This window comes from Erpetoichthys calabaricus, chromosome 4 (assembly GCF_900747795.2).
Source record: "Erpetoichthys calabaricus chromosome 4, fErpCal1.3, whole genome shotgun sequence".
Classification (NCBI taxonomy): domain Eukaryota; kingdom Metazoa; phylum Chordata; class Cladistia; order Polypteriformes; family Polypteridae; genus Erpetoichthys; species Erpetoichthys calabaricus.
This window is the reverse complement of record NC_041397.2, coordinates 330,890,899-330,918,028: the sequence shown is the minus strand read 5'-3', so window position 1 is coordinate 330,918,028 and position 27,130 is coordinate 330,890,899. Positions and strand designations below refer to the sequence as shown.

Sequence of the window (27,130 nt, the reverse complement as noted above, 5' to 3'; positions counted from 1 at the left end):
CAGTTGAAAATCCGCACAGCACAGGAGGTTGCTGTTTTTCTTCAGACTTGATTGTAATTATTGTTGTTCATTTTTGTTTTTCTGTCATCTCCATATTTACCATCACTAGCTGGAGATTGTTATGCCATGCTGGACAATGGCCTTATGTTGTGTAGTTCAGGTTAGACCTTTAAACTGAGATATGCCATTAAGTGGGACCACATGTGGAAATGGGCCTTCATGCCAGCTGCTCTTGAGCTCAGCTCAGTCTCTTTCAGTCTCATTGGATTCCTCAAAATTATTTGTGCAGACCCCATTTGCTTTTTATATACATACATCAAAGATTCAAATTTTAGTTAAACGCAGGGCGAGATCTGCTAGCACCTTCTGGTAAACATATTTAAGAAAGTGAATTCTGTCTTATATGAGGTCATTGGCGGTCTTCCTTGTCTGGATCTCCCATCTATGACATTGACAGGAGTGCATTCAACACTTTACAAATGTTAATCCTGTAAGTGAACAGGGAGTCTTAACTTTAATTTCTAAAATGAAACCCACTACTTGTACCCTAGATCCGGTGCCATCAAAGAGAGAGAAAGAGAGGTTAGGAGCGCGCTCTGAAACAGTGCATTGGCACACCCACCACATGACAAACCAACTCAGGATCCCAGATTAGGAACTGAGTGCAGCCATGCGATGGGTGACACCTCAGCACCACACTAGTTCAGATGGAATGGAACTAGTGTGAGGCTTTTAAAGTAGTAAAAAACGCAACGGATGTTCTTGCAGCACATATTCTTAGAATTATCAATAGTTCATTATTGCATGGCACAGTACCTGATGCAATAAAAGTGTCAGTCATTAAACCATTACTTAAAAAGTCAGACCTAGACCCACACAAACGTAATAATTATAGACCCATTTCAAATATACCCTTTCTCTCTAAAATACTTGAAAAAGTAGTCACCAATCAGCTTCAGACACACCTTACGCATTACAATTTATTTGAGAAATTCCAGTCTGGTTTCCGCACTGGTCATAGTACAGAAACGGCACTAACGCGGGTTGTAAATGACATTCTGATATCCTCTGATGAAGGAAACTCCACTGTAATTATGCTGTTAGACTTAAGTGCAGCATTTGACACCATCAACCATTCTGTTTTACTGCACAGACTAGAAAATGTATGTTGGGCTTACAGGCACCGTGCTCGCCTGGTTTAGTTCTTATTTATCAAATTGATTCCAATATGTACAGAAATGTGCTGACAGGACTCCACCAATACACGCAGCAGTTCAATATGGTGTCCCGCAGGGCTCAGTACTGGGACCTTTACTGTTTTCACTTTCCATGCTTCCACTGGGATCTCTCATTAGAATACATGAGATGTCATACAGAGACCAAATGAAGTTTCTCCGATGTTTTCTTTAATTAGTTGTGTTAGTGAATTAAAGGAGTGGATGGATGAGAACTACTTGTCTTTAAACACCAATAAAACAGAGATGTTAATTATTGGAGGGAATGACGCTGATCACAACAATATTTTGTCAGCATTTAACTCTGCTGCAAGAATTATTACAAGAACAACAAAATACGAACACCTAACTGTAGTATTTAAATCCTTACACTGGCTCCCGGTTAAGTTTAGGGCAGATTTCAAAATCCTCCTTTTAACATATAAAGCATTAAATGGCTGAGGTGCAGCTTACTTGTCTGAACTTTTCATAACTTACAAACCTGAGCGCACATTAAGATCTCAAGATGGCGGTCTGCTTATGATTCCAAGGATTAATAAAATAACAATGGGATGTCAAGCTTTTAGTTACAGGGCCCCTAAACTGTGGACTGGTCTGCCTGCTACTATAAGAGATGCCCCTTTGGTCTCAGCTTTTAAATCCCGACTGAAGACTCACTACTTCAGTTTAGCACACCCTGACTAGAGCTGCTGATTAACTGTACAGACTTCATCTCTGTTATTAGTCATTAGCACTAAAACATAAGTAACATGAAAGTTATAATTTGTTACTAACCCTCACCTATTCTGTTTCTCTTCTCGGTACTCAAATATGCCACATGGTGCCACGGCCCACCTGCCAAGTGGTTTTGCCTGCATAAGGTAAAGTCATCTCTGATGGAGGATCACAGGAATCATCGGGTAGAGGAGACCTTTCATTGGATTGGCTGGCCCAGTTCTTACTCAGCTGTGGAATGGCCTTATTGGTGGAGTCAGCTTGATGGCTGAGGTCTCCAGGACTCTAAACAAATCCAAATAATATTCTGTGAAATCATCTACTGTTAAATTCTGCTCTGTACCTGTAATATTTTTATTTTACTACTGCTCGCTTCGCTTGCCCACCCCTGTGTTTGGTTTACCAGATATACAATTTACAGAGATTTTTATTTTCATGGGAATTGCTACATATGAATTATTTTCACTTGAACTTTAAAAACTTTTGTAAAAACAATACTTGTCCTTTATTTCCGGTCCCGTGCGTGGTTACATCTCTTTCTCGCCAGACGTATAATGCTGCTCACATTGTGAAGGGGGGGGGGGGGGGGCAGCTGAACACACACTAAGGATATGCCGTCAAATCCTCTGCTGTCTTTTTGCTGCTTGCGAGCTGCCTGATCTGCTTGTCGCATGTCGTTGTTTTAAGAGCTGGGAGCACATGATGCTTGTCTGCCAAATGCAATCCAACAACTGCTAGGTTAGAGGTCTGTGGACTTGTTTTAAATGATGGTTCAATGCCTTGTGTCACGTGACGTTGTAAAAACAATAATTGTCCTTTATTTCCTGCCCCGGGCGTGGTTAAATCTCTTTCTTGCAGGACATATAACGCTGCTCTCGTACAGCCTGTACAGCCGCTCCCCTTTTTGCCACTTCGTGTCTCTGCTGCTTGCATTGTGCTCGCTTCTCCGTGATCATAAATTTACACCTGACCGAATTGTGTTGTCTTTGAAATTAAACTTGCCGTTGCTTTAACTGTTGCGGGACCACAGATTCTCATAGCGTATGTTCCATTATTGTGTAAAGCTATGGTTTGTGCATTGAATGATGCGAAAAGACTTTGTTTTCTGCTCTTTGCCTTTTATTTCTGACCTTGCTTTGTCCTTCTATTTTTTCAATTACACCTGGTCCTGATGATTAATTTCCTTTTGTTTGTGCTAATGCAATCTTTTAATCGTCAACGTTTCATTTATAACGTATTGTCCTTTATACGCTTTATATGCACTGAGACCCCTGTATCTGCCTTTACACTACTGATTTTTTTTGCTGGCCATGCTCTGATATTGCTTGTAAGTACGGCATGTCTTGTAAGAATCTCTATATCCCCGCGATCTTTCGTCTCGTCTTTAATTTGTCTTCCGTGATCTTAACGTGAAGATCACTTTTCGTTTACTAGTCATACCCTCCCACAGGATTTTTTTTTAATAATTGAGAGATATTGTATTGAGGATGACTTGTGTTCTGTTCTGTGTATTGTATTTTATTTACCCCGTTATTTTTGATACCCACTGCACACTCAGCCTACCCGCCTTTCTCAAGGTTTCTTCCATTTTTTTTCCCTACTAGGTTTTTTTGGGAGTTTTTCCTCATCTTCTTAGAGAGTCAAGTCTGGGGGGGCTGTCAAGAAGCAGGGCCTGTTAAAGCCCATTGCGGCACTTCTTGTGTGATTTTAGGCTATACATAAATAAATTGTTTTGTATTGTATTGTATGACATGTCCTGCTGTCTCATGGCGGGTCGTATATGTTAGGGGATTTGTGCTTCTGAGTCGATCAAAGGTTTGGAGTTGATTATCAGAAGTTGTACATTCCGTTTATATGAGCTGTTTCTTTGTTTTTTATTATTTCTGTCATCTTCTGTCTCTTTAAGACTCAGGCGTGTTCCTCTGGATGGCTGCCATGTTAAAGAGGGAGATAAAACTAAGACGGCACAGCAGTGTGATCTCAGGGTTTGAGCTGTGAAGATCTGACTTTACGACGGCTGACAGAAGAAAAGTGAGGACAAAAGTGGCAGCAGGTAAGTGAAAAAGTGACATCTGAACTGGACTGAGGTTAGTGAGCTGATAATGAAAACACACAGGAGTGAAAGATAAAGAAAACAAAAAGGAGACGCCATGTTAGAGCTCTGGGCCAGCACGAGGTCACCACAATCAGATCAAAGACTCGCCCTCAGCTTGTGTGCTTCTCACCCTCAGGGAGGCGCTGCTGCACTGCTCTGCTTCTTCTTATTCACAGAGAGGCGCTGGCTACATGTCAGGGGTCACTTGAGCAGACCACACAGTTACACGGCTAGTGACAGTCACTTGTCATGTCACACCAGATGACCAGGACAGTAAGAACTGTTGGTTTGACACTTCATTGTGGCTCAGACTGCGGCCCAGAGGGGCTCATGTTAGATGTGTGTGAAGTGTCACTGAATATACCGACAATGTCACCAATCAGAAGGACACGTGTACCCACTGGATAGACAGACAGACTGACATTGGTGACCTGTAGTGCTTTAGCGCCACACACTGGCAGTTCACATGACACATTTGTGAGGTGTTGTGTTTTTCTTCTTTTCCATCAATGGTTACAAAGTGAACAAAGACTTTGGTTTTCTCCGCAGTCTGCAGATGAGGACATGGCAGCCGTGTTTGCTGTCACAGTTTTTAAGATGTTCCTTTCTCTTCCAGGTTTACTGGTTCATTCTCACACTTGCTGTTTCTTTAATGGCTGTTCACATTTGCTCAAGCTGACTCTTTTTGGTATCTCTAATGAAATCCTAATGTTGTGTGTGTTGAAGTGTTAAAGATTTTAGTGTGCTGTACATGTTGATACCTGGAGCTGTCAATAGGTGGCACTGTGATAATGACGGGTATTAGTTGTACAATGAATCAGATTTGAAGTGAAGACGCCATTCGACTGGCTACTGACGTCAGCCTCAGGCCCCCCATGACCTTCTTGTCATTATAAACGGCCCACCTGTCTGCACCTTACCTTCACGTAGTGACCCATAGCAAGCATGAGATGCATTTCACTGCGTGACACTTGAAGCGCACAACATTTCATTTAACATACACATTGTATCCAGCAGGGGGTGCACTCTCCCTGGATTGTGTTCTTTTGAATGAGAGCAGACTCGAGCCACACACATCTCTGTAGTCACCATGGCGGAAATAATCAGACTAGAGGTCTATGGGACAAAAAGAGATAGATGTATTTATGTGCTTTAACATGTAGCTTCTACTGCCAAAATACAAATTATAATCATTTATACAAACATATCCAGGCCGAAGAGAAGCCTTAGGAACAGTACAATCATCATCCGGTTCTTCAGTGTGGAGTCCTGACAAATGAACATCTTCAATCCAGCAGAGTGGCAGGGCACGTGGAAGGCTTCAGGCTTCTCGGTGATTCTTTCCTAATATAAATATTCACATATTTTGCATAATTAGTAGAACATCTTGTCAGGTTTGGGTAACTGCCACCTGAACTGTGCTCTTTTTACACCTGCTCTTCTCATTCATGGCATCTGTAGACTGTGGCCCTGGCCGTACATATTGATCAGGGCACATCAGCCTGCATGCGTGTCCTTCACGTGATTCTGTCTGTCACCCTGTTAGTGTCACCCTGTCAGCTGATTTGTGTGATTTCAGCTCTATGACCTAATAACATAATGTGTTTGGAAAAAAACTTCACAGACTACAGTGACACACTTCAAACTTATTACTACACAAATAGAAATGGGCACCCAAAACTCTAATCTGGCTTTAATGCCAACCATATGATATCAGCAATGGTGACTGAAGGAATAAGCCATTAGAATCAGTGACAAAGAGCACAATGTGAGCAACAAAGTCACTTCTGCTAGTGTGCACAGAGACCTACTGGTGTCTGCCCAGTAAGCCCACAGCATCCTCAGGTGAATGAAGAACACAAATAGCACAGCAGCCAAACACACAAGCTGACTTTCATCAGTGTTTTACTATTCTGGTGTTCTTTACTGTAAACTCATTTATGAATCCTGTGAAGTCCACTTGTTGAAGGGCAGCAGTGTTTGACTGTCGAGTCTGTCCTGTTACATTAATGACCTCAGTCTATTAGACAGCAAGGCCTGCTTTGAGAAAGAGCTCTCCTTGTTGGCATTAGGGACCGGTCAAGATAGATAGATAGATAGATAGATAGATAGATAGATAGATAGATAGATAGATAGATAGATAGATAGATAGATAGATAGATAGATAGAACTTTATTTGTCCCCAGGCTTTTTACAGATATTCACACTTCTACTGAATAATTTGTTGACTGAAAGTCCTCAGTGTTGTTGTGTCAAAGCAGAAATCTAAGGAATTAAAACAGAAAGAATTCAATGAAATCTTGAGAACACAAACATCAGAATCAGAATCACATTTATTGGCCAAGTATGCGTACATAAAAGTAATTTTAATCCTGTTTTGATGACTCTCCAATTATACTTTACATAACTGATATGCACACAACTGTTAATGACACACCTAAGATAACAAACAAGAGAGAGAATGTGGAAGCCGTGCGAGCCGAACCTGTTCGTCCAGGTTCACCACATCACCAAGGCACCTGTGAGTTTGCATAACACCTCCGACCTGATGAGGAGGACTATCTGTGCCTGAACTGAAGAAGGGAGCCAAGGCAAGACGACTAAGGATGTCACTGCTTGTTTGCTGTGTCTGTGTGTAATGGAGTGGTGGCTCCCATTTCAATAAATACACTTGCTCTTCCTGTTTTGAATAGAATAATAAAGCTGGTTTTCCTAAAACCCTTAGACTCAGCCTCTTCTTTCAGGTGCAAAACAATGGCTTGTGCATCACATGGTACCAGAAGTGGGGTCTTGCACCAATAGATCCCCAAGATACACATAATATCCCACTACCAGAGAAGAAAAATGAGGCTACAGCTGGTGCGCCTGTCCTTGCTCATCCCTGGGATTTGAAAATGGATCCTCTGAATGACCCATATTTTTTCCTTATTCTGCTTCAAACACACTGCAACACTGATGCACTGGGACAAGCTGTACAAAGTCTGTGAAATCTCCCTTTTGGAAAGTTTGATGATTATAACTTCCTGAGGCAACAGATCTTCCCCTGTATTGCTATGATCCCCATGGCCACAGGACGGCAGTTCCGTCTGTGGTACAGTACATTGACCCAAACTGCCCTATTTGGGGACAGGTTCAGGACTTAGTGGACCTAATTCAAAGTTGGTTTCACAGAGACACCTTTGAGCACAATTTGGAGTCATTGTAGACTTCTTAATCATAAAACCAGACTGCTCTCATTGCTGGTAGGTGAGTTAGTTATCACAGATCCTATTGAGGATGACCCTAGCTAGGACCTTACGCGGCATTGAGAGCAGTTTTATCCATGCAATGACTCTTTCCTTTCAGATAGGGACAGCAAGTCCCATTCTCCAGTCAGTTAGCAAGGAATCAAAGATTGCTTGCAAAGTAAAGAAGCACAGCCTTAATACCAGCCTGGAGAAGCTGGTAGGATCTGAGCGGCTTGACCCGGCCAAGGGGACGCTAATGTAACACCTGGCTGAGGTAGATAGATGGTCATTTGCAGAGGGTGGTACTGGACCGTGTGTCTGCCTGGGGGGTTCCAACCAGGATCCTAAGTTGTTTCGTCATGTGGTGGGTGCGGCAACGTGCTGTACCAGTGCATGCTCTCCAACCTGATGATCTGACCTGACTTGACCTGAAGAAGTATCTGCACTGTGCTCCATGTTAAAGATGGCATTTCAAGGATCAAGGTCATGTTCACACAAGAAAAAAACATTTACCTTCAGAGTGGCATCAAATAACAGACAGAAATAAAGAGCTTAAAAAGACTGAGAGACAAGACTGGTGAAAACTTAGACAGAAACTCTTAAAGTAGCACATCATTTGGAAACAGATTCTTACAGAGGCTCTGTGAAAAATGGCTGTCTGTCATCAGTGGAGATACAATAGAATACAATTTATTTTTGTATAGCCCAAAATCACACATGAAATGCTGCAGTGGGCTTTAACAGGCCCTGCCTCTTGACAGCCCCCCAGCCTTGACTCTCTAAGAAGACAAGGAAAAACTCCCAAAAAAACCTTGTAGGGAAAAAATGGAAGAAACCTTGGGAAAGGCAGTTCAAAGAGAGACCCCTTTCCAGGTAGGTTGGGCATGCAGTGGGTGTCAAAAAGAAAAAGGGGGTCAATACAATACAATACGCAGAACAGAACAAATCCTCAATACAGTATAAATATAAAAATTTACAAGTATGGAGCACAATTTAACAGTAGATGATATCACATAATATGATTTGGATTTGTTTAGAGTCCTGGAGACCTCAGCCATCAAGCTGCCTCCCCCATTTGGCCATTCCATGGCTGAAACAGTGTTGGGCCAGCCAATCCGATGAAAGGACCCCTCTTTCTCACGATTCCTGCAATCCTCCATCAGGGATGACTTTACCTTAAACATCTTGGCAGGCGGGCCGTGGCACCAAGTGCCACATTTGAGTACCGAGAAGAGAAACAGAATAGGTGAGGGTTAGTAACAAATTATAACTATCTTGTTACTTATGTTTTAGTGCTAATGACTGACAACAGAGATGCAGTCTGTACAGTTAATCAGCAGCTCTAGTCAGGGTGTGCTAAACTGAAGTAGTGAGTCTTCAGCCGTATTTTGAAAGCTGAGACCGAAGGGGCATCTCTTATAGTAGCAGGCAGACCATTCCACAGTTAAGGTGCCCTGTAATTAAAAGCTCAAGTTCCCACTGTTATTTTATTAATTCGTGGAATCATAAGCAGACCGGCATCCTGAGATCTTAATGTGCGCTCTGGTTTGTAAGTCATGATAAGTTCAAACAAGTAAGCCAGACCGCTGCCATTTAATGCTTTATATGTTAAAAGAAGGATTTTGAAATCTGCCCTAAACTTAACCGGGAGCCAGTGCAAGGATTTAAGAACTTGAGTTATGTGTTCGTATTTTCTTGTTCTTGTAATGATTCTTGCAGCAGCATTTTGGATTAACTGGAGGCTGTATAAAGAATAATTTGAACATCCAGTGAGCACCGCATTGCAGTAGTCAATCCTACTAGAGATAAATGCATGAATTAATTTATCAGAATCCTGTTTATTTAGAAAGCACCTGGATTTCCCAACATTTTTAAGATGGAAGAAACATAATTTGGACAACTTTGTAATATGCGCTTTAAATGACATGCTAGAGTCAAAGATAACTCCTAGATAGTGGGCTGATTCAGTAAAATTAATGGGGATTCCAACTGAGTTAAATGATGACAGAATATTGTTGTGATCAGCGTCATTCCCTTCAACAATTAACATCTCTGTTTTATCTGTATTTAAAGACAAGTAGTTCTCATTCATCCACTACTTTAATTCGCTAACACAACTAATTAAAGACATCAGAGAAACTTCACTTGATCTAAAAGAAAGGTATAACTGGGTGTCATCTGCATACAAGTGAAAATTAACATGATGTTTCCTAATGAGAGATCCCAGTGGAAGCATGTACAGTGAAAACAGTAAAGGTCCCAGTACTGAGCCCTGCGGGACACCATATTGAACTTCTGTGTATAATGATGGAATCCTGTCAGCACATTTCTGTACGTATTGGAATCGATTTGATAAGTAAGAACTAAACCATTTTCTAGCCTGTGTAGTAAATCGAATGGTCAATTGTGTCAAACACTGTGCTTATGTCTAACAACATAATTACTACAGTGGAGTTTCCTTTATCAGAGGATATCAGAATGTCATTTACAACCCGTGTTAGTGCTGTTTCTGTACTATGACCAGTGTGGAAACCAGACTGGAATTTCTCAAATAAATTGTAATGTGTAAGGTGTGACTGAAGCTGATTGGCGACTACTTTTTCTAGTATTTTAGAGAGAAAGGGTGAATTTGAAATAGGCCTATAATTATTTAGTATGTGTGGGTCAAGGTCTGACTTTTTAAGTAATGGTTTAATGACTGACACTTTTAGTGTATCAGGTACTGTGCCATGCAATAATGAACTATTGATAATGTTTAGAATTGGCACCAAAAGGACATTCATTGCACTTTTTACTAGTTTTGTTGGCACGGGTTCAAGGGAACAAGTACTGGGTTTCATTTTAGAAATTAAAGTTAAGACTTCCTGCTCAGTTACAGGAGTACGTTGACAAGGGCAGGACTAAATCAAATGTAATTAAATAGTGATCGGAAATAACTTAATTTAATGGAGTGATATTTAAATTTTGAATTTCAACTTTGTAAGTTATAATTAAATCTAATGTGTGGTTATGATTATGAGTTGGACCTTTGACAATCTGACAAAATCCTACTGAATTTAGCAAATAAGTAAAACATTTGCTAAAATTGTCCGTTTCAACATCAATGTGTAAATTAAAATCCCCCATCAGTACTACGTGATCATAATTTATAGCCAAAGCGGATAAAAGGTTGCTAAGTTCAGTCATGAACAATGAATATGGCCCTGGTGGTCTGTAGACTAGCACTATAATTGTGTTGGAATCTGTTTTAATATTTAAAATGAATGCCTCAATGGATGTAAAGTCACCTGAGATGATTTCCAGTTTCTACACCACCATCCTCTGACACACACACACTTACCAAATCCTCCACCTCAGCTCCAATCTCTTCAGTTGAATGTCTGCTTACCTGCTGGAACTTTTTGAAAATGTGGTTTATTGGATCACTAAGACACAACCAAGAAGTTGATAGTGATGACTGACCGGATCAATAAAATAAAAGGACAACATGAGGTTCTTGACCACCTTAAATAATCTGAGATTTTAAAGGAGAAATAAGTGCTGAGTGCATTTAGAGAAGATGCTTGTGATATTTGTGTTTCAATGAAGATTGTCCTCCCCCACCATCAAAGCCAACTCACCACCAGGTGGTGATCAGTTGACAGCTCCGCCCCTCTCTTCACCCGAGTGTCCAAGACATGTGGCTGCAAGTCCGACGACACGACCACAAAGTCGATCATTGAACTGAGGCCTAGGGTGTCCTGGTGCCAAGTGCACATATGAACACCCCTATGCTTGAACATGGTGTTTGTTATGGACAATCCATGACGAGCACGGAAGTCCAATAACAAAACACCACTCAGGTTCAGATCGAGGGGGCCATTCCTCCCAATCACGGCCTTCCAGGTCTCACTGTCATTGCCCAGGTGAGCAACAACAACAACAACAACAACATTTATTTATATAGCACATTTTCATACAAAAAGTAGCTCAAAGTGCTTTACATAATGAAGAGAAGAAAAATAAAAGACAAAATAAGAAATTAAAATAAGACAACATTAAGTAACATAGAAAGTCTCCCAGCAGAACGAGGGAGTCCCCAGAAGGTATGCCCTCTAGCAACCCCTCCAGGGACTCCAAAAAGGGTGGGTACTCCGCACTGCTGTTCGGTGCATACACACAAACAACAGTTAGGACCCGTCCCCCCACCCGAAGGCGGAGGGAGGCTACCTTCTCGTCCACCGGGGTAAACCCCAATGTACAGGCTCCAAGTCGGGGGGCAATAAGTATGCCCACACCCGCTCGGCGCCTCTCACCGGGGGCAACTCCAGAGTGGTAGAGAGTCCAGCCCCTCTCAAGGAGATTGGTTCCAGAGTCCAAGCTGTGCGTTGAGGTGAGTCCAACTATATCTAGTCGGAACCTTTCAACCTCGTGCACTAGCTCTGGCTCCTTCCCCTTCAGAGAGGTGACATTCCACGTCCCAAGAGCCAGCTTCTGTAGCTGAGGATTGGACCGCCAAGGTCCCCGCCTTCAGCCACCACCCAACTCACACTGCACCCGATCTCCTTGGCCCCTCTCATAGGTGGTGAACCCATGGGAAGGGGGACCTACGTTGTCTCTTCGGGCTGTGCCCGGCCGAGCCCCATGGGTGCAGGCCCGGCCACCAGGCGCTCGCCATTGAGCCCTACCTCCAGGCCTGGCTCCAGAGGGGGGCCCCAGTGACCCGCGTCCGGGCAAGGGAAAACGCCGTCCAAAGTTTTCATTCATCATAGGAGGTTTGAACTGCTCTTTTTCTCATCCCTCACCTAGGACCAGTTTGCCTTGGGTGACCCTACCAGGGGCATAAAGCCCCGGACAACAGAGCTCCTAGGATCATTGAGACATGCAAACCCCTCCACCACGATAAGGTGGCGGTTAAAGGAGGGGCCTGTTGGTCAGGCCTGGTAGGCTCAAACGTGTTGTGAGGGTCTGCTGGGAACGTCTGGCAGAGCCCCCTGTCAGAAGTAGCTTCAACTCCCACCTCCGGCAGAACTTCGACCACATCCCGAGGGAGGTGGGGGACATTGAGTCTGAATGGGCCATGTTCCGTGCCTCTATTGTTGAAGCAGCTGACCGGAGCTAGTGGCCGTAAGGTGGTCGGTGCCTGTCGTGGCGGCAATCCCCGAACCCGTTGGTAGACACCAGTGGTGAGGGATGCCGTCAAGCTGAAGAAGGAGTCCTACCGGACCCTTTTGTCCTGTGGGACTCTGGAGGCAGTTGATAGGTACCGGAAGGCCAAGCGGAATGTGGCTTCGGTGGTTGCTGAGGCAAAAACTCGGGTGTGGGAGGAGTTTGGGGAGGCCATGGAGAACGACTTTCAGACGGCTTCGAGGAGATTCTGGTCCACCGTCCGGCGTCTCAGGAGGGGAAAGCAGTGCAGTGTCAACACTGTATATGGTGGGGATGGTGCGCTGCTGACCTCGACTCAGGACGTTGTGGGTCGGTGGGGGGGAGTACTTCGAAGACCTCCTCAAACGCACTAACATGCCTTCCAATGTGGAAGCAGAGCCTGGTGGCTCAGAGGTGGTCTTCCCCATCTCTGGCGCTGAGATCACCGAGGTGGTCAAAAAACTCCTTGGTGGCAGGGCCCCGGGGGTGGATGAGATACGCCCAGAGTTCCTCAAGGCTCTGGATGTTGTAGGATTGTCTTGGTTGACACGCCTCTGCAACATCGTATGGACATCAGGGACATGGGAGTTTGCCCAACCAGTCTACATGTGTTTTGTGGACTTGGAAAAGGTATTCGACCGTGTCCCTCGGGGAATCCTGTTGGGGGTACTCCGAGAGTATGGGGTACCGGCCCCCCTGATAAGGGCTGTTCGGTCCCTGTACGATTGGTGTCAGAGCTTGGTCCGCATTGCCGGCAGTAAGTCGAACTCGTTTCCAGTGAGAGCTGGACTCCTCCAGGGCTGCCCTTTGTCACCGATTCTGTTCATAACTTTTATGGACAGAATTTCTAGGCGCAGACTGGGTGTTGAGGGGGTCCGGTTTAGTGGACTTAGGATTGGGTCACTGCTTTTTGCAGATAATGTTGTCCTGTTTGCTTCATCAGGCCGTGATCTTCAGCTCTCTCTGGATCGGTTCACAGCCGAGTGTGAAGCGGCTGGGATGGGAATCAGCACCTCCAAATCCGAGACCATGGTCCTCAGACGGAAAAGGGTGGAGTGCCCTCTCAGGGTTGGTAGCGAGATCCTACCCCAAGTGGAGGAGTTCAAGTATCTCGGGGTCTTGTTCACGAGTGAAGGAAGAATGGAGCGTGAGATTGACAGGCGGATCGGTGCGGCGTCCGCAGTAATGCAGGCTCTGCATCGGTCTGTCGTGGTGAAAAAGGAGCTGAGCCGAAAGGCCAAGATCTCCATTTACCAGTCGATCTATGTTCCTACCCTCACCTATGGTCATGAGCTATGGGCAGTGACCGAAAGAACGAGATCGTGAATACAAGCGGCTGAAATTAGTTTCCTCCGCAGGGTGTCTGGGCTTTCCCTTAAAGATAGGGTGAGAAGCTCAGTCATCCGGGAGGGGCTCAGAGTAGAGCTGCTGCTCCTCCGCATCGAGAGCAGTCAGATGAGGTGGCTCTGGCATCTGATCAGGATTCCTCCTGGACGCCTCCCTGATGAGGTGTTCCGGGCACGTCTAACTGGGAGGAGGCCCCGGGGAAGACCCAGGACACGCTGGAGGGACTATGTCTCTTGGCTGGCCTAGGAACGCCTTGGGATTCTCCCGGAAGAGCTAGAAGAAGTGGCCGGGGAGAGGGGAGTCTGGGCATATCTGCTCAAGCTGCTGTCCCCGCGACCCGACCTCGGATAAGCGGAAGAGGATGGATGGATGGATGGATGGATGGATGAAGATTGTTATCTAGCTGAGTTCCTAAGTAATTCTATTCAGTGACCATTTCTACCTCTTGCCTCAGAACAAGGAGGGGTGAACATGAAGATTTCCAACTCTTAAAGACAAATCTCATAGTTCTTCTTGTCCTGACGTTTTTTCCCTATTACTAAAGTACATTTTTAAATGAGTTCTTTACTTTGCTGGAGTAATAACTTTTTTAAATAACTGTACTTTTACTTGAGTACCAGTTTGGACTACTATATCCATCTCTGAAAGTAACAATAAAAACAAGAATGGAGGAGAAATAAATAAAACCTGAAAACAACAATAAAGTAGTGAAATGTTGCAAACACAGCACTGTGAGCTTTAATGATGTCTTTGTGGAAATAAACCCCAAAATGTCGTCCTCATCGTTCAAATCATCAGCTGCTTGTACCATTTTGAGACTAAAACTGTTCTTGTGCTGTTTGCCAGACCATAACGTTGAGAACAGTTTGTTTCCACCATGGCTGGAGTCTTCAGTAGGCCGCTGGTTTTATTTCATTGTCTTCTGGAATCTCTTCAGATTCACTCTGTGAAGATCTTACAATCCTAGCAATGGCCATTGTGAACTGGAAAAGCAGAATAAGAAGAAAGAGCTTCAGAATTAGAAATTTAAAAGATCTGAATATGACTTTGAAACAAAGACTTCCAGTTCACTGTAACAGAACACACGCTGCACTTGTCCAGTTCCGAATAATTACACAATGTTCTGACGTAAGAACTTTCATTTGTTTCTTTTGCTCATCCTAAGCCATTTCATCTGCTTGTTCTTCTGTTACAAATTAGATCTGATTTGAAGTTTCTTTTCCCCCACAGCAGACCCCACGCCTTTAAACTGATCACCTGATCTGTGAACTAAGGAGCTGGACCAGGACAAACATCTCAGTGTCAGCACCACTATGAGACTTGCCGCCTTGCTGCTCCTGCTGTGCCTGTGCTCTGCTGCGGTGGCTTTGGTGAGTTTGGACAGATGACATCTCTACAGTCGACATCTTTAACATTTAGGAAAGTGAACAGGAAAAACAAGAATTCTGAAGGTTTCCTGTCGGTTAACATCTATTGAGTTTTAAACTGACTTGTTTTCCTACAGCTGTCATCGCTGATCCATTTTATGATTACTAAAGTTACTCTTTATATTTTCATTTTTTAGCAATCTCAGTCTCCATCCAACCCACCAATCAAGTTACCTACTTGGGGAGATGAGCACCCAAAAGCTAAGCGGTAAGTAGAAGTGAGATCTGCTGTGGAAAAATTAAAGTCAGTGCCATCTGTGATCCATCAGTCGACTAAAATGGGATTCACCCAAACAATTCCATCTCATTCACCTGCCAAACAAGTCCAATCAAACTGGAAAATGTGTCCTTATTTGAGTTACTGTAGCAGCATTTGAAGAAATATCCCCTTTAGTCTTTGAAATGAGATATGAATCTCATAAACTGATAATTAAACTCAATTAACTCTTTAATGAAAAAAACATCCTTAATTTAATTCACCTAAACCTTGCCCTAGACTTTGTCACCTGCATGTCATGGACATCACCTTGTGTTGTATTTTCACGAGTCTGAACCATCAGATCAGAGGTGGCAGAAGTACAGAAAGTCTTTACTTAAATGACAGTACAGAAACTCACTGGAAAAAAACACGGCACAAGTTGGAGTGCCAATCAGTAAAACAGAGTTAAGTTAAAGTAGAAAAGCACACTTTGTGGTGTTCAGTTAAAGTAGAAAAGTAAAGGTAGCTCTTTAACTGAGAATTACTCAAGCTTATTTAAAACAGCCTTCCTTGTTACATGTTAACATAAACACCAATTCTGCAAATGATATCAAAGTGAAAAAGATTGAAATCATTTTGACAACAGGAACTTCCATTTGTTTATCTGCTAGTACACAAACTTTGCTCACGTTAGCTTCAGCGTAGTCTCTGATTATATTTGGTACAGCTGAGTGAGAGCAGCAGTTTTCAAAATCACAGGCTCCAGCGTTACAAGCTCCTCTTTCAAATACCTTACTGAATGTTCTGTTTAGAAGCTGCTCCTTGTAAAGTTTTACACCCCGTGACCCTGTGGTAGGATATAGCGGGTTGGGAAATGACTGACTGACTGACTGACCTGAATTTCCCAACATTTTTAAGATGAAAGAAACATGATTTAGACAACTTTGTGATGTTCGCTTTAAAGGACATGGTAGATTTAAAGATAACTCCTAGACTGCGGGCTGATTCAGTAAAATTAATGGTGATTCCAACTGAGTTAACTGATGACAAAATATTGCTGTGATCAGCGTCATTCCCTCCAATAATTAACATCTCTGTTTTATCTGTGTTTAAAGACAAGTAGTTCTCATCCATCCACTCCTTTAATTCACTAACACAACTAATTGAAGACAACATCTGAGAAACTTCATTTGGTCTAAAATAAAGGTATAACTGGGTGTTATCTGCATACATGTGAAAATTAACATTCTGTTTAATAATGACAGATCTCAATGGAAGCATGTAAAGTGAAAACAGTAAAAGTCAGAGTACTGAGTCCTGTGGGACACCATATTTCACTTCTGTGTGTAATGATGGAGTCCTGTCAGCACATTTCTGTACATATTGGAATTGATTTGATAAATAAGAACTAAACCAGGTAAGGAAAGCACCTGTAAGTTCAACATCATTTTCTAGCCTGTGCAGTAACATAGAATGGTCAATGGTGTCAAACGCTGCGCTTACGTCTAACAACATGATTGTTACAGTGGGGTTTCCTTCATTAGAGGATATCAGAATGTCGTTTACAACCCACGTGAGTGTCGTTTCTGTACTATGACCAGTGCAGTGCGGATTATTTCTCAAATAAATTCTGATGTGTAAGGTGTGACTGAAGCTGATTGGCGGCTACTTTTTCAAGTATTTTAGAGAGAAAGGGTAAATTTGAAATGGGTCTATAGTTATTAAGTATGTGTGGGCCTAGGTCTGACTTTTTAAGTAATGGTTTGATGATTGACACTTTTAGTGCATCAGGTAGGCGGCCGGGGTTCATGCCGAGCTGGGATGCACCTGCACTGTATCTTCAGTTTGGGCAGCCCTGGATGGTGCAATACCTCCCCCTGGACACTAGATGCCTCGGGTTCCCACAGGGCTCTACCGGAGTTGAAGTTTAATGCAGCCCTGTTGGGTCCCGCAGGCACCACCAGGGGGCGCTGCAACTGGGACTCCTGAGTCCCTGTGGGTGACATATTCACCTCTCCCAGAAGTGCAGCTGGAACACGGCAATCAAGCACTTGGAGCACTTCTGGGAGAACTATAAAAGGGCCAGCAGCCACCACTCTGGGAGCTAGAATCGGGAGGCAGAGGACGAGGTTGTCAGGGAGGAGTGGTGGACAAAGACAAAGTGCTTGGTTTGGTGTACTGTACTGTACTGTGCTTGGAACTGTGTTGTGGCTGGAAGGATTATGGGAAAGTCATGCCCTCCAGCTGAAGAAAAATAAATAGTTTGTTTTATTTCACCTGTGTTTCGGGTCAGGCGCTATATAGCATCTTCTTACACATGCAATAATGAACTACAGTAATCCCTCCTCCATCGCGGGGGTTGCGTTCCAGAGCCACCCGCGAAATAAGAAATTCCGCGAAGTAGAAACCATATATTTATATGGTTATTTTTATATTGTCATGCTTGGGTCACAGATTTGCGCAGAAACACAGGAGGTTGTAGAGAGACAGGAACGTTATTCAAACACTGCAAACAAACATTTGTCTCTTTTTCAAAAGTTTAAACTGTGGTCCATGACAAGACAGAGATGACAGTTCCGTCTCACAATTAAAAGAATGCAAACATATCTTCCTCTTCAAAGGAGTGCGCATCAGGAGCACAGACTGTCAGAAAGACAGAGGAAAGCAAACAAATCAATAGGGCTGTTTGGCTTTTAAGTATGTGAAGCACTGTGGCACAAAGCTGTTGAAGGCGGCAGCTCACACCCCCTCCGTCAGGAGCAGACAAAGAGAGAGAGAGAGACAGAGAAAAACAAACGAGCAAAAATCAATACGTGCCCTTCGAGCTTTTAAGTATGCGAAGCACCGTGCAGCATGTCGCTTCACGAAGCAGCTGCACAGAAGGTAGCAACGTGAAGATAATCTTTCAGCATTTTTAGACGAGCGTCCGTATTGTCTAGGTGTGTGAACAGCCCCCCTGCTCAATCCCCCAACGTCAGGATCAGAGAAAGTCAGTGCAAGAGAGAGAGAGAAAAGTAAGTTGGGTTTCTTCTCAGCCATCTGCCAATAGCGTCCCTTGTATGAAATCAACTGGGCAAACCAACTGAGGAAGCATGTACCAGAAATTAAAAGACCCATTGTCCACAGAAATCCACGAACCAGCAAAAAATCCGCGATATATATTTAAATATGCTTACATATAAAATCCGCGATAGAGTGAAGCCGCGAAAGGCGAAGCGCGATATAGCGAGGGATCACTGTATTAATAATGTTTAGAATAGGCGCTACAAGAACATCCATTGCGCTTTTTACTAGTTTTGTTGGCACTGGATCTAGGGAACAAGTAGTAGGTTTCATTTTAGAAATTAAAGTCAAGACTTCCTGGTCTATTACAGGATTCAAATTTCTAAAGTCAGTCATTCAGTCAGTTATTCACCAACCCGCTATATCGTAACACAGGGTCACGGGGGTCTGCTGGAGCCAATCCCAGCCAGCACAGGGCGAAAGACAGGAACAAATCCCGGGCAGGGTGCCAACCCACCACAGAAATTTCTAAAGTGTTGAATACAATGTGAGACAGGGTTTGCCAAAGCAGTGTGTGGTTTGCACTGTGATGCTGAGAGTTGGGAGCTTATATTTTTAATTTTCTCATTAAAGTCTGTATTGCTATAGTCTGTTGGTATTTTGCACTGTAGATGTGATTTCCCTTTTGTTAATTTAGCCACTGTTCTAAACAGTACCCGAGGATTATTATTATTGTCACCTATTATTTTAGAATAGTATTCTGAGCAAGCTTTAAAGAGAGCTTTTTTAGATTTTTTAACACTACGTATGTAGTTTGAAAGAACTGCAGCTTTGTTGTTCTCCATCTCCGCTCCAGTTTTTGACACTCCAATTTAACAGCTCGAGTGCTCTCATTAAACCAGGGTGACTTTCTATATGCTTTGATCATTTTTGTTTTAAGGGGAGCCACTGCGTCCAGAGCATCTCTCAAGGTCGTATTAGAATGTGTTAGCTCAGCGGTGGGCAAAGTCAGTCCTGGAAGGCCGCAGTGGCTGCAGGTTTTTGTTCCAACCTAGTTGCTTAATTAAAAAAAAAGAAAATCCTTGTCAATTATTTAATTTCAGAGCTTGTTAGTTCTTTAACTCTGGCATGTTAGGTCATTCTCATATCCTATTTTTTTTTCCTTTCTAAGGATATCATCCAAATGATTTGAAGTCTAAAACAGATGAGTAATTCTCAGTTCTTTACTTTTTTTCTCTTCACTTTCATTCCAAGTATTTAATTAAACCAAATAGTGCACGATAAACACACACGGGTGTAAATGGAAATCAACTAAATGGAGAAATGCTGAACTTCTTTTGTCATTTGCATCTGATTGCTAATAAGGGGTAATTAAAAACCAAGAATACAGCTGTTTAAGACTGAAATAAGCAATACAGGCTTCAAAATCTTAATGAACGAGACCACTAAAATGAAGCAGAAATGTTACTTGAGCAATAAGCACTTCTTATGAAGCAACTGGGTTGGAACAAAAACCTGCAGCCACTGCGGCCCTCCACAAATGACTTTGCCCATGTGTTAGCTGATCTAAATTGTTATCCATGTTTACATTTGATGTTAAACGGTTTTCTACAATTACACTTGACTTATTCAAAGTATAAATTTTGAAGCAGAATTACAATCTAGATGTCGCACTGTCTTTGTTTTAATCTGTGAGTGTATTGTGTGGTAAGGTGAAGTCCGCGGCTCATTGCCTTTTAAAATAAATATTGCTGCACTCTTGGCTTAAGGAGGGGGCATGGTAGTGTGGCTGGAGCAGTTCCCTGGCACAATGCGGCACAGGCATTTCCTCACTTAAATGCACAGGTGAGGACTTGTCCGTGTCCATAATTGATGCTGGAATCTGCTAATCGCCACACCTGTGCCACGTTCCCACATATAAAAGGAGAAGCACAAGTGTGAGAGAGGGGAAAAGAGAAAGAAAAAGAATTGAGGTTAAAAGACAGCTGAAGAGTAGTCTCAGTGAGGATGATCTGACCCCCTAGAGGGGAGGGTCAGCATGAACAGGGACACCCCCAAGGAGTGTAGGCTGTGGCACTCAAGGGGCTGGTTGACCCCACTGAACAATGGCATGGAGTGGGTCAAGCATGGCTGATGACCTCCCCAGGCATCTGAGGTACAACTGCGGGTGTGTGAAGGATGACTGGAGGAGTGCTGACCAAAGACGGTCTGACTGCACTGTTAGGAGGCGGTCAAGACAGGGGTCAGGGGAATTTGCAGGGGTTTTTAAGTTTGGATTTAATGGCTGTTTTGGTGTTCAATTCAGTGTTTTAATGTTGGCATTTTCTTATATGTGAATTTCTCATGTTGCTGTCTTTTACTTTAAAATAATAATGCAAAAAAAAATCTCATTTTTCCAGTTGAAAGTTCACTGCCATCACCAAGCCTTTAACATACTTATTGAGAATTAGAGGACCACTGAATAGCTGAAGTCCATAAAGTGTGTGTGTGTGTGTGGACAGCCGTGGTGTTGAGGGCACTGAAATAGACAGCCTGAGCCTCCATACTGTGATGGGCACAGCAAGATGGTAAGTGGGGTCTGATGGAAGGAGACTTTAATGGCAGCCTGCCCTCTAAATGGTGTTTACACGCAGAGAAGCCTTTAGCATGAGGTGGCAGGACTCTGTGAGGGACAATTTTCATTTTGTTTAGATAAGGAGCAGGCTGTGAAATGTGGTGAATTATGTGGTGATAATAAAAATGTGATTATTTACTGTGCCAGCGATCACACAACTAGAAATCATCTTCTCAAGGGACAGAGGAGACAGACAGGGATGGAAATGCACTCCTAATTTGTCATCTACGTTGAATTCTTACAGGGGATACATGAGAGTAGCAAGAGGATTTGGAGCAAAAAGAATACTTGGACCATTAGTAGGAAAAGCAGGAGGAGGAGGAGGATTTGGACTACCATAAGGAGGATGATGTTTCAGGATTTGGTAAGCAAATGTGGGCTAAACAGCAAATGTTTGGCTGGATGGAGGGCTGATTAGATCAGATAAGATTATTTTATCTGTCCCCATGGGGAAATTAAACATTTTATAGAACCACAACAATATATATATACAGTGGAACCTTGGTTCACGACCATAATTCGTTCCAAAACTCTGGTTGTAAACCGATTTGGTCGTGAACTGAAGCAATTTTCCCCATAGGATTGTATGTAAATACAATTAATTTGTTCCAGACCATACGAAGTTTTTAAGCACAAATATAGTTAAATCAACAATAGAGTGCACAGTGTAATAGTAAACAAAATGTAACAACATTGAATAACACTGAGAAAACCTTGAACAACAGAGAAAACTAACACTGCAAGAGTTCACGTTATAGTGCTACCAACTGCTGGCTAAAAACACTTTTTTTTTTAATGAGTTTTAAGCACAGGGAAAAAAATGAACATTTGAAAAAATCCATAATTTAATAAACCACCAAGAAAAGTAACATTGCAACAATGCACACTACAAACCAATCACTGTAAACAGAAGTGAAAACAAAATCAAGCCCAGTGCATTCTTTAACTGCCTTCTCTGCCGTATGTGTCCAGCCCTCTCTCTCTCACACTGCCTGTGTGTGTGTGTGTGTCGCGCTCTCTCTATTGCTCACTGCACAGGAAATGCACAGGGAGAGACTGAACATGTACAAACTGAAAGGGAAACTGGCTTGTTCGTATACCGAGTGTGTGGTCGTGAACCGAGGCAAAAGTTTGACGAAGTTTTTGGTTGTAAACCAATTTGTACGTGTACCGAGACGTTCGTGAACCGAGGTTCCACACGCTGGAGGGACTATGTCTCTCGACTGGCCTGGGAACGCCTTGGGATTCTCCCGGAAGAGCTAGAAGAAGTGGCCGGGGAGAGGGAAGTCTGGGCATCTCTGCTCAAGCTGCTGCCCCCGCGACCCGACCTCGGATAAGCGGGAGACAATGGATGGATGGATGGATATGTATGTATTGTGAAGGATGGCTGGGGCCCATGCCTGGCCGGGACGCCCCTGCACCATGCATACCAAGGGGACAAGGGTGGCAAACCCAGTATCTCCCCCTGGATGCTAGATGATAGCCTCCCTGGGTTGCAGCAGTGCCTTGGACTCCCCCAGGGCTTCATGGGGGTTGGAGTTCTGTGCAGCTCTGTGGGGTTCCACAGGCTCGTCCAGGGGGTGCTGCAGCAGGACACCTGGAGCACTTCCAAGTACCCAATAAAAGGAGCCAGTGACCACCACTCAGGGCCCAGAGTCGGGTGGAGGAGGACAAGGTTGCTTAGGAGGAGTGGTGGTGAAGAAGAAGAAAGTGCTTTTGTGTTTTTAGTGTGCTTTGTGACTGTGTTGTGTCTGTGGGTACAAGGAAGGCGTAGCCCACAGACGAAGAAAATTAAATATTTGTTTTATTTTACACGTGCCGCCCATGTCCAATCTGTGTCGGGTCGGGCGCTATATAGCGCCTTTTCTTACACTGGTGTAGTCGGTAGGATTCCAGTCCATCTTTTGGGCCGGGACCTGTTCCAAAATTTGTGTAAGGACCCGGCACAGCAGTGCGAGGCACGTGTGCAGCACAGCCGCAGAGAAGGCACGACCCCGAGACAGCGCACCGAAGCGCGCACATGCAGCAGGAAGCCACGGGATAACCACCTGGAAACCCCAAAAGACACTGCACTGATGGGGAAGAGAAAGTCTGGGTGGACTTAAAGGTCAGCCGCCCGACGCCGCCACACTGGCCTGCACCACGGGTTGCAGCAGGAGGTAGGTGATGGGCCCTGGGGTAATGGGCCCAGAGAATGTTACTTTGCCTTTTCGCCTACCTACCTCCTAGACACAGAGGGGCGGGATACCCATTGGTGGCTGAAGGAAATGTGCCTGTGGCGTGTCAGTGGAGCAAGCTTTTCCGGGTTGCTTGGGAGGTGGAGATTGTCCTCCTACCCCTGCAATCCCTTGTGCAATTTTTTCAGGTCCTGCAGGAGATGAAGGAAGCACTGGAGAAGAAGCTCGGCGTGCCATTAGCAGCCATCACGGAGTGGCTGAAGTGGCACAGTGCGAGATCCGCCAACCTGCAGGACGTCGCGGTACAAGTGAGTGAGGCCTGTGCTAGAGATGAAAGGGAAGGGCGGAGTGCAACAGCGGCAATGATCAGTTCAGCTTACCAGGCAGCCCTACCTCTTACAAGAGATGCAGCCATAATGACTGACAGCGTGGCAGAAGAGAGCGCAGGGAGGCAGTTGATAGATATCAGCTGCCAAACAACCTTGCCTCGACTCCAGGCGTTAGTCTCGCGGGTGTCTAAAGGGGTGCAGACGATAACGAGTCTCCCTTCTTCCCATAAGGGTACCCAGACCGTCAGTGCACCCCAAAGCAACATGAGATCGTGGAGAAAGAAACAGGATCCTCCTAAAAGTGCACAGTGTGAGTCCGTCTGTGTAAAGGCTGTGGAGGGCTGCGCAGCGAAGGGGCGGAAACGTTGGGTGCACTCAGGGGAGCAGATGAGAGAGCAGGACTTCCCATCCTGCTTCCGATCCCGCAGAGGTCGATTTGGAGGGGAGCGGCGTTGTTATAGCTGCGGCCACTGTGGTTACGTCTGGTGGTGTTGTCCACAGAGGACGTCAATTGGCGTGGATGTCGGAGCAACACCCCCAGACCGGTTGCTTGTGTCTCCACAGGGCAGAGCAGTAGCCTGGAAGACACCGACTCCCCAACCTGGAGAAGACCAACCCTCGCAGGACGTGCTGCTGAGCCCTATGGGGCTCATCTGAGGGAAGGGCCCTGTGAAGGATGGCTGGGGCCCATGCCTGGCCGGGACACCCCTGCACCATCTATACCAGGGAGACAAGGGTGGGAAACCCAATATCTCCCCCTGGACACAAGATGGCAGCCTCCCTGGGTTGTAGCGGTGCCTCGGACTCCCCAAGGGCTTCATTGGGGTTTGAAGTTCTGTGCAGCCCTGTTAGGTTCTGCAGGTGCCGCCAGGGGGTGCTGCAGTAGGAGCTATATAGCGCATTTTCTTAAAACATATATATATTATATACAGGTGCTGGTCATAAAATTAGAATATCATGACAAAGTTGATTTATTTCAGTAATTCCATTCAAAAAGTGAAACTTGTATATTAGATTCATTCATTACACACAGACTGATGTATTTCAGATGTTTATTTCTTTTAATGTTGATGATTATAACTGACAACTAATGAAAGTCCCAAATTCAGTATCTCGGAAAATTAGAATATCAATTAAGACCAATGCAAAAAAAGGATTTTTAGAAATGTTGGCCAACTGAAAGGTATGAGCATGTACAGCACTCAATATTTAGTTGGGGCTCCTTTGGCCTGGATTACTGCAGCAGTGCGGCGTGGCATGGAGTCGATCAGTCTGTGGCACTGCTCAGGTGTTATGAGAGCCCATGTTGCTGTGATAGTGCCCTTCAGCTCTTCTGAATTGTTGGGTCTGGCGTATTGCATCTTCCTCTTCAAAGGTCAGGTGAGTTTGCTGGCCAATCAAGAACAGGGATACCAGCGTCCCAGCCGGGTCGCTCCCCCCAGCCATCAATATATATATATAGAGAGAGAAAGAGAGAGAGTCACAAACTCCACAAAGAGCCATAGCATGGTTTGGGGCAACCACCCGTATATTTGGTTTCCTGGCTGCAAATTGTCATTTTAAATGATAGCACTGCTGTGCACAAAACCGAGTCCAAAACAGAACTGTTGGAATAGGGAAAAGATGGAGGCTTTAAAAGGGGAAGACAGGAAGTGAGATCAAAGGGAACGGGCTCAGGAAGGTCTTCAGCTATAGGTTTGAGCCCGGACGTGACATCACAGGGGCCAGAACCGGCAAGGTCTTCTTCCATAGGCTCGGTCCCGGAAGTGACGTCAAGAGGGCCAAGTGGAATCTCCCGTGACTGGTCTGCAGGCTAAGGAGAAAAAGAGTCAGTACACTTTGCTACATCCCGGTATGATTCGGAACTGCCCTTACTCAAGCCCTTTAGCTGCATCCCATGCACACATGTGTGACAATATATATATATATTGTGAGCTGCGAAGCTGAACGCACCCCCCGAAGTTACAGACAACCCTGGGAAAACCCCTAAGAAACATAGACAGACTACCTTCACATTCCTCCTTTCCCTTCTGGGCGCCTCTGTCGCATAATATGCCTCTCGCGCGGTACTCCGCCTTCTTAAAAAGCCTGCACGGGCTTCTCTCAGTTTGTTAAACTGATTGCTTGCTTGTCCTTCTCGCTCTCTCAGACATTCTCTGCTCCTGGGGAAACTGTCATCTCTGACTTGTCATGGAGCACGTTTAAACTTCTGAAAAGAGACAAATGTTTGTTTGCAGTGTTTTGAATAAAGTTGCTTTCTTTTCTACAACCTCCTGTGTCTCTGTGCAAATCTGTGACCCAAGCGTGACAAGTGGTACCAGGAGTGGTTGCACAGATGGATGCACAGTTGGAAGCCGAATACATTTTTCAACTCGCCCAAAATGTTTCGCTCCCTTACGATCCAGAAGATGATTTAACTCCGAGCGTCCTCCAAGTGTCCGACGGAGAGCTACTCCAGTCCCTCAACAGTATGTTCCGCCCCCTCCGCAAAATGATAGATGAGTTGTTCCTCTGCCTCCGCTTCCGGACAATGCTAAGAATGTGCTGACGAAGATGGGTCCGTCTGATGACCCAGAGATGTTTCTTTTGGCTTCTGAGCAAGTGGCGACTTTGTTGGGATGGGACAAACATCATTGGACTGTTATCGTCACCCCGTTTCTATCTGGTGACGCCCTTCTTTCATTACGAAATGTACCTGCTGATAAGCTTGGCGATTTTTTGAAGGAGCAAATTGTTTTGCGTAAAGCCACGACCTTTTTTGTCTAAAGGTTTTGCACTTTACGACTGGAGACTGAATTTGGACGGTTCCATCCGTGTACAAATACAAGATTTGATTCATAAAGTGCATTGCTGGTTTGAGGGAGATAAGATGGAGCGCATCGTGGAAAAGGTTGTTATGAACATAGTGCTGTTCAGGATACCTGCACCTATACGAGATGAGTTTCTTCGTCGCAATCTTGAATCACTGGCGGTTATATCTCAACGGTTGGAAGGCTCGCAGACCGATTGGAAAACAGGCGGTGGGTTCGGTGCTCCGTATGCTGTGTTACAACCTCGTCAACTTGACTGTGGACCGGAACGTCATCAACCGTCAGCAACTGATCCTCGGATTTCGTCGGGAAAGCCTCCAGGGAAAGCAGTTGGTGCAGTTACGAATGAGATGCCTGCTTCTCGAGAAAGAGGCCGTGGTCGCGGACCTTAAAACAAATGATCAGAAGAGTTGCTCATAATGATCCCACAACTTGGGACACCGTCTTGCCTTTTGTTTTGTTCGCAGTGCGGGAATCGCTGCAAGCATCCACTAGTTTGAGTCCGTTTGAGCTGTTATTTGGCAGGCACCCAAGAGGCATCATAGATGTTGTACGAGAAGAATGGATAGGACATGAAACAACATCTCTCGGGGAGAGTTTTGCAGAGCTGGTAGTTTCCTTGCAAGATAGAATTTCTAGACTTTCTTCTGTTGCTGTGGAGCATCAACAGTGGGAACAGGAAACACAAAAACGTCTTTACGATAGACGCAGTCAGCTTCACGAATTCAAACACGGCGATCGTGTTTTAGTACTGGTACCGTCTGACCCGCACAAATTCCTAGCTAAATGGCAGGGCCCGGCAGTTATCGAGGAGCGTATGGGACCA

General features: G+C 44.5%; 1 long non-coding RNA gene across 2 annotated transcripts in view; it reads left to right on the top strand.

Annotated features, from left to right (window-relative positions):
• Window positions 1-3,726: 3,726 nt before the first annotated feature.
• LOC114642944 (uncharacterized) overlaps window positions 3,727-27,130 on the top strand; it is a 108,741-nt gene continuing 85,337 nt past the window's right edge. For both annotated transcript variants that reach the window (XR_007934681.1, XR_003714620.2), the window contains exons 1-4: window positions 3,727-4,002; window positions 14,976-15,115; window positions 15,310-15,380; window positions 21,233-21,352. This is a non-coding gene — a long non-coding RNA (uncharacterized LOC114642944). The remainder of the gene's footprint in view (window positions 4,003-14,975; window positions 15,116-15,309; window positions 15,381-21,232; window positions 21,353-27,130) is intronic.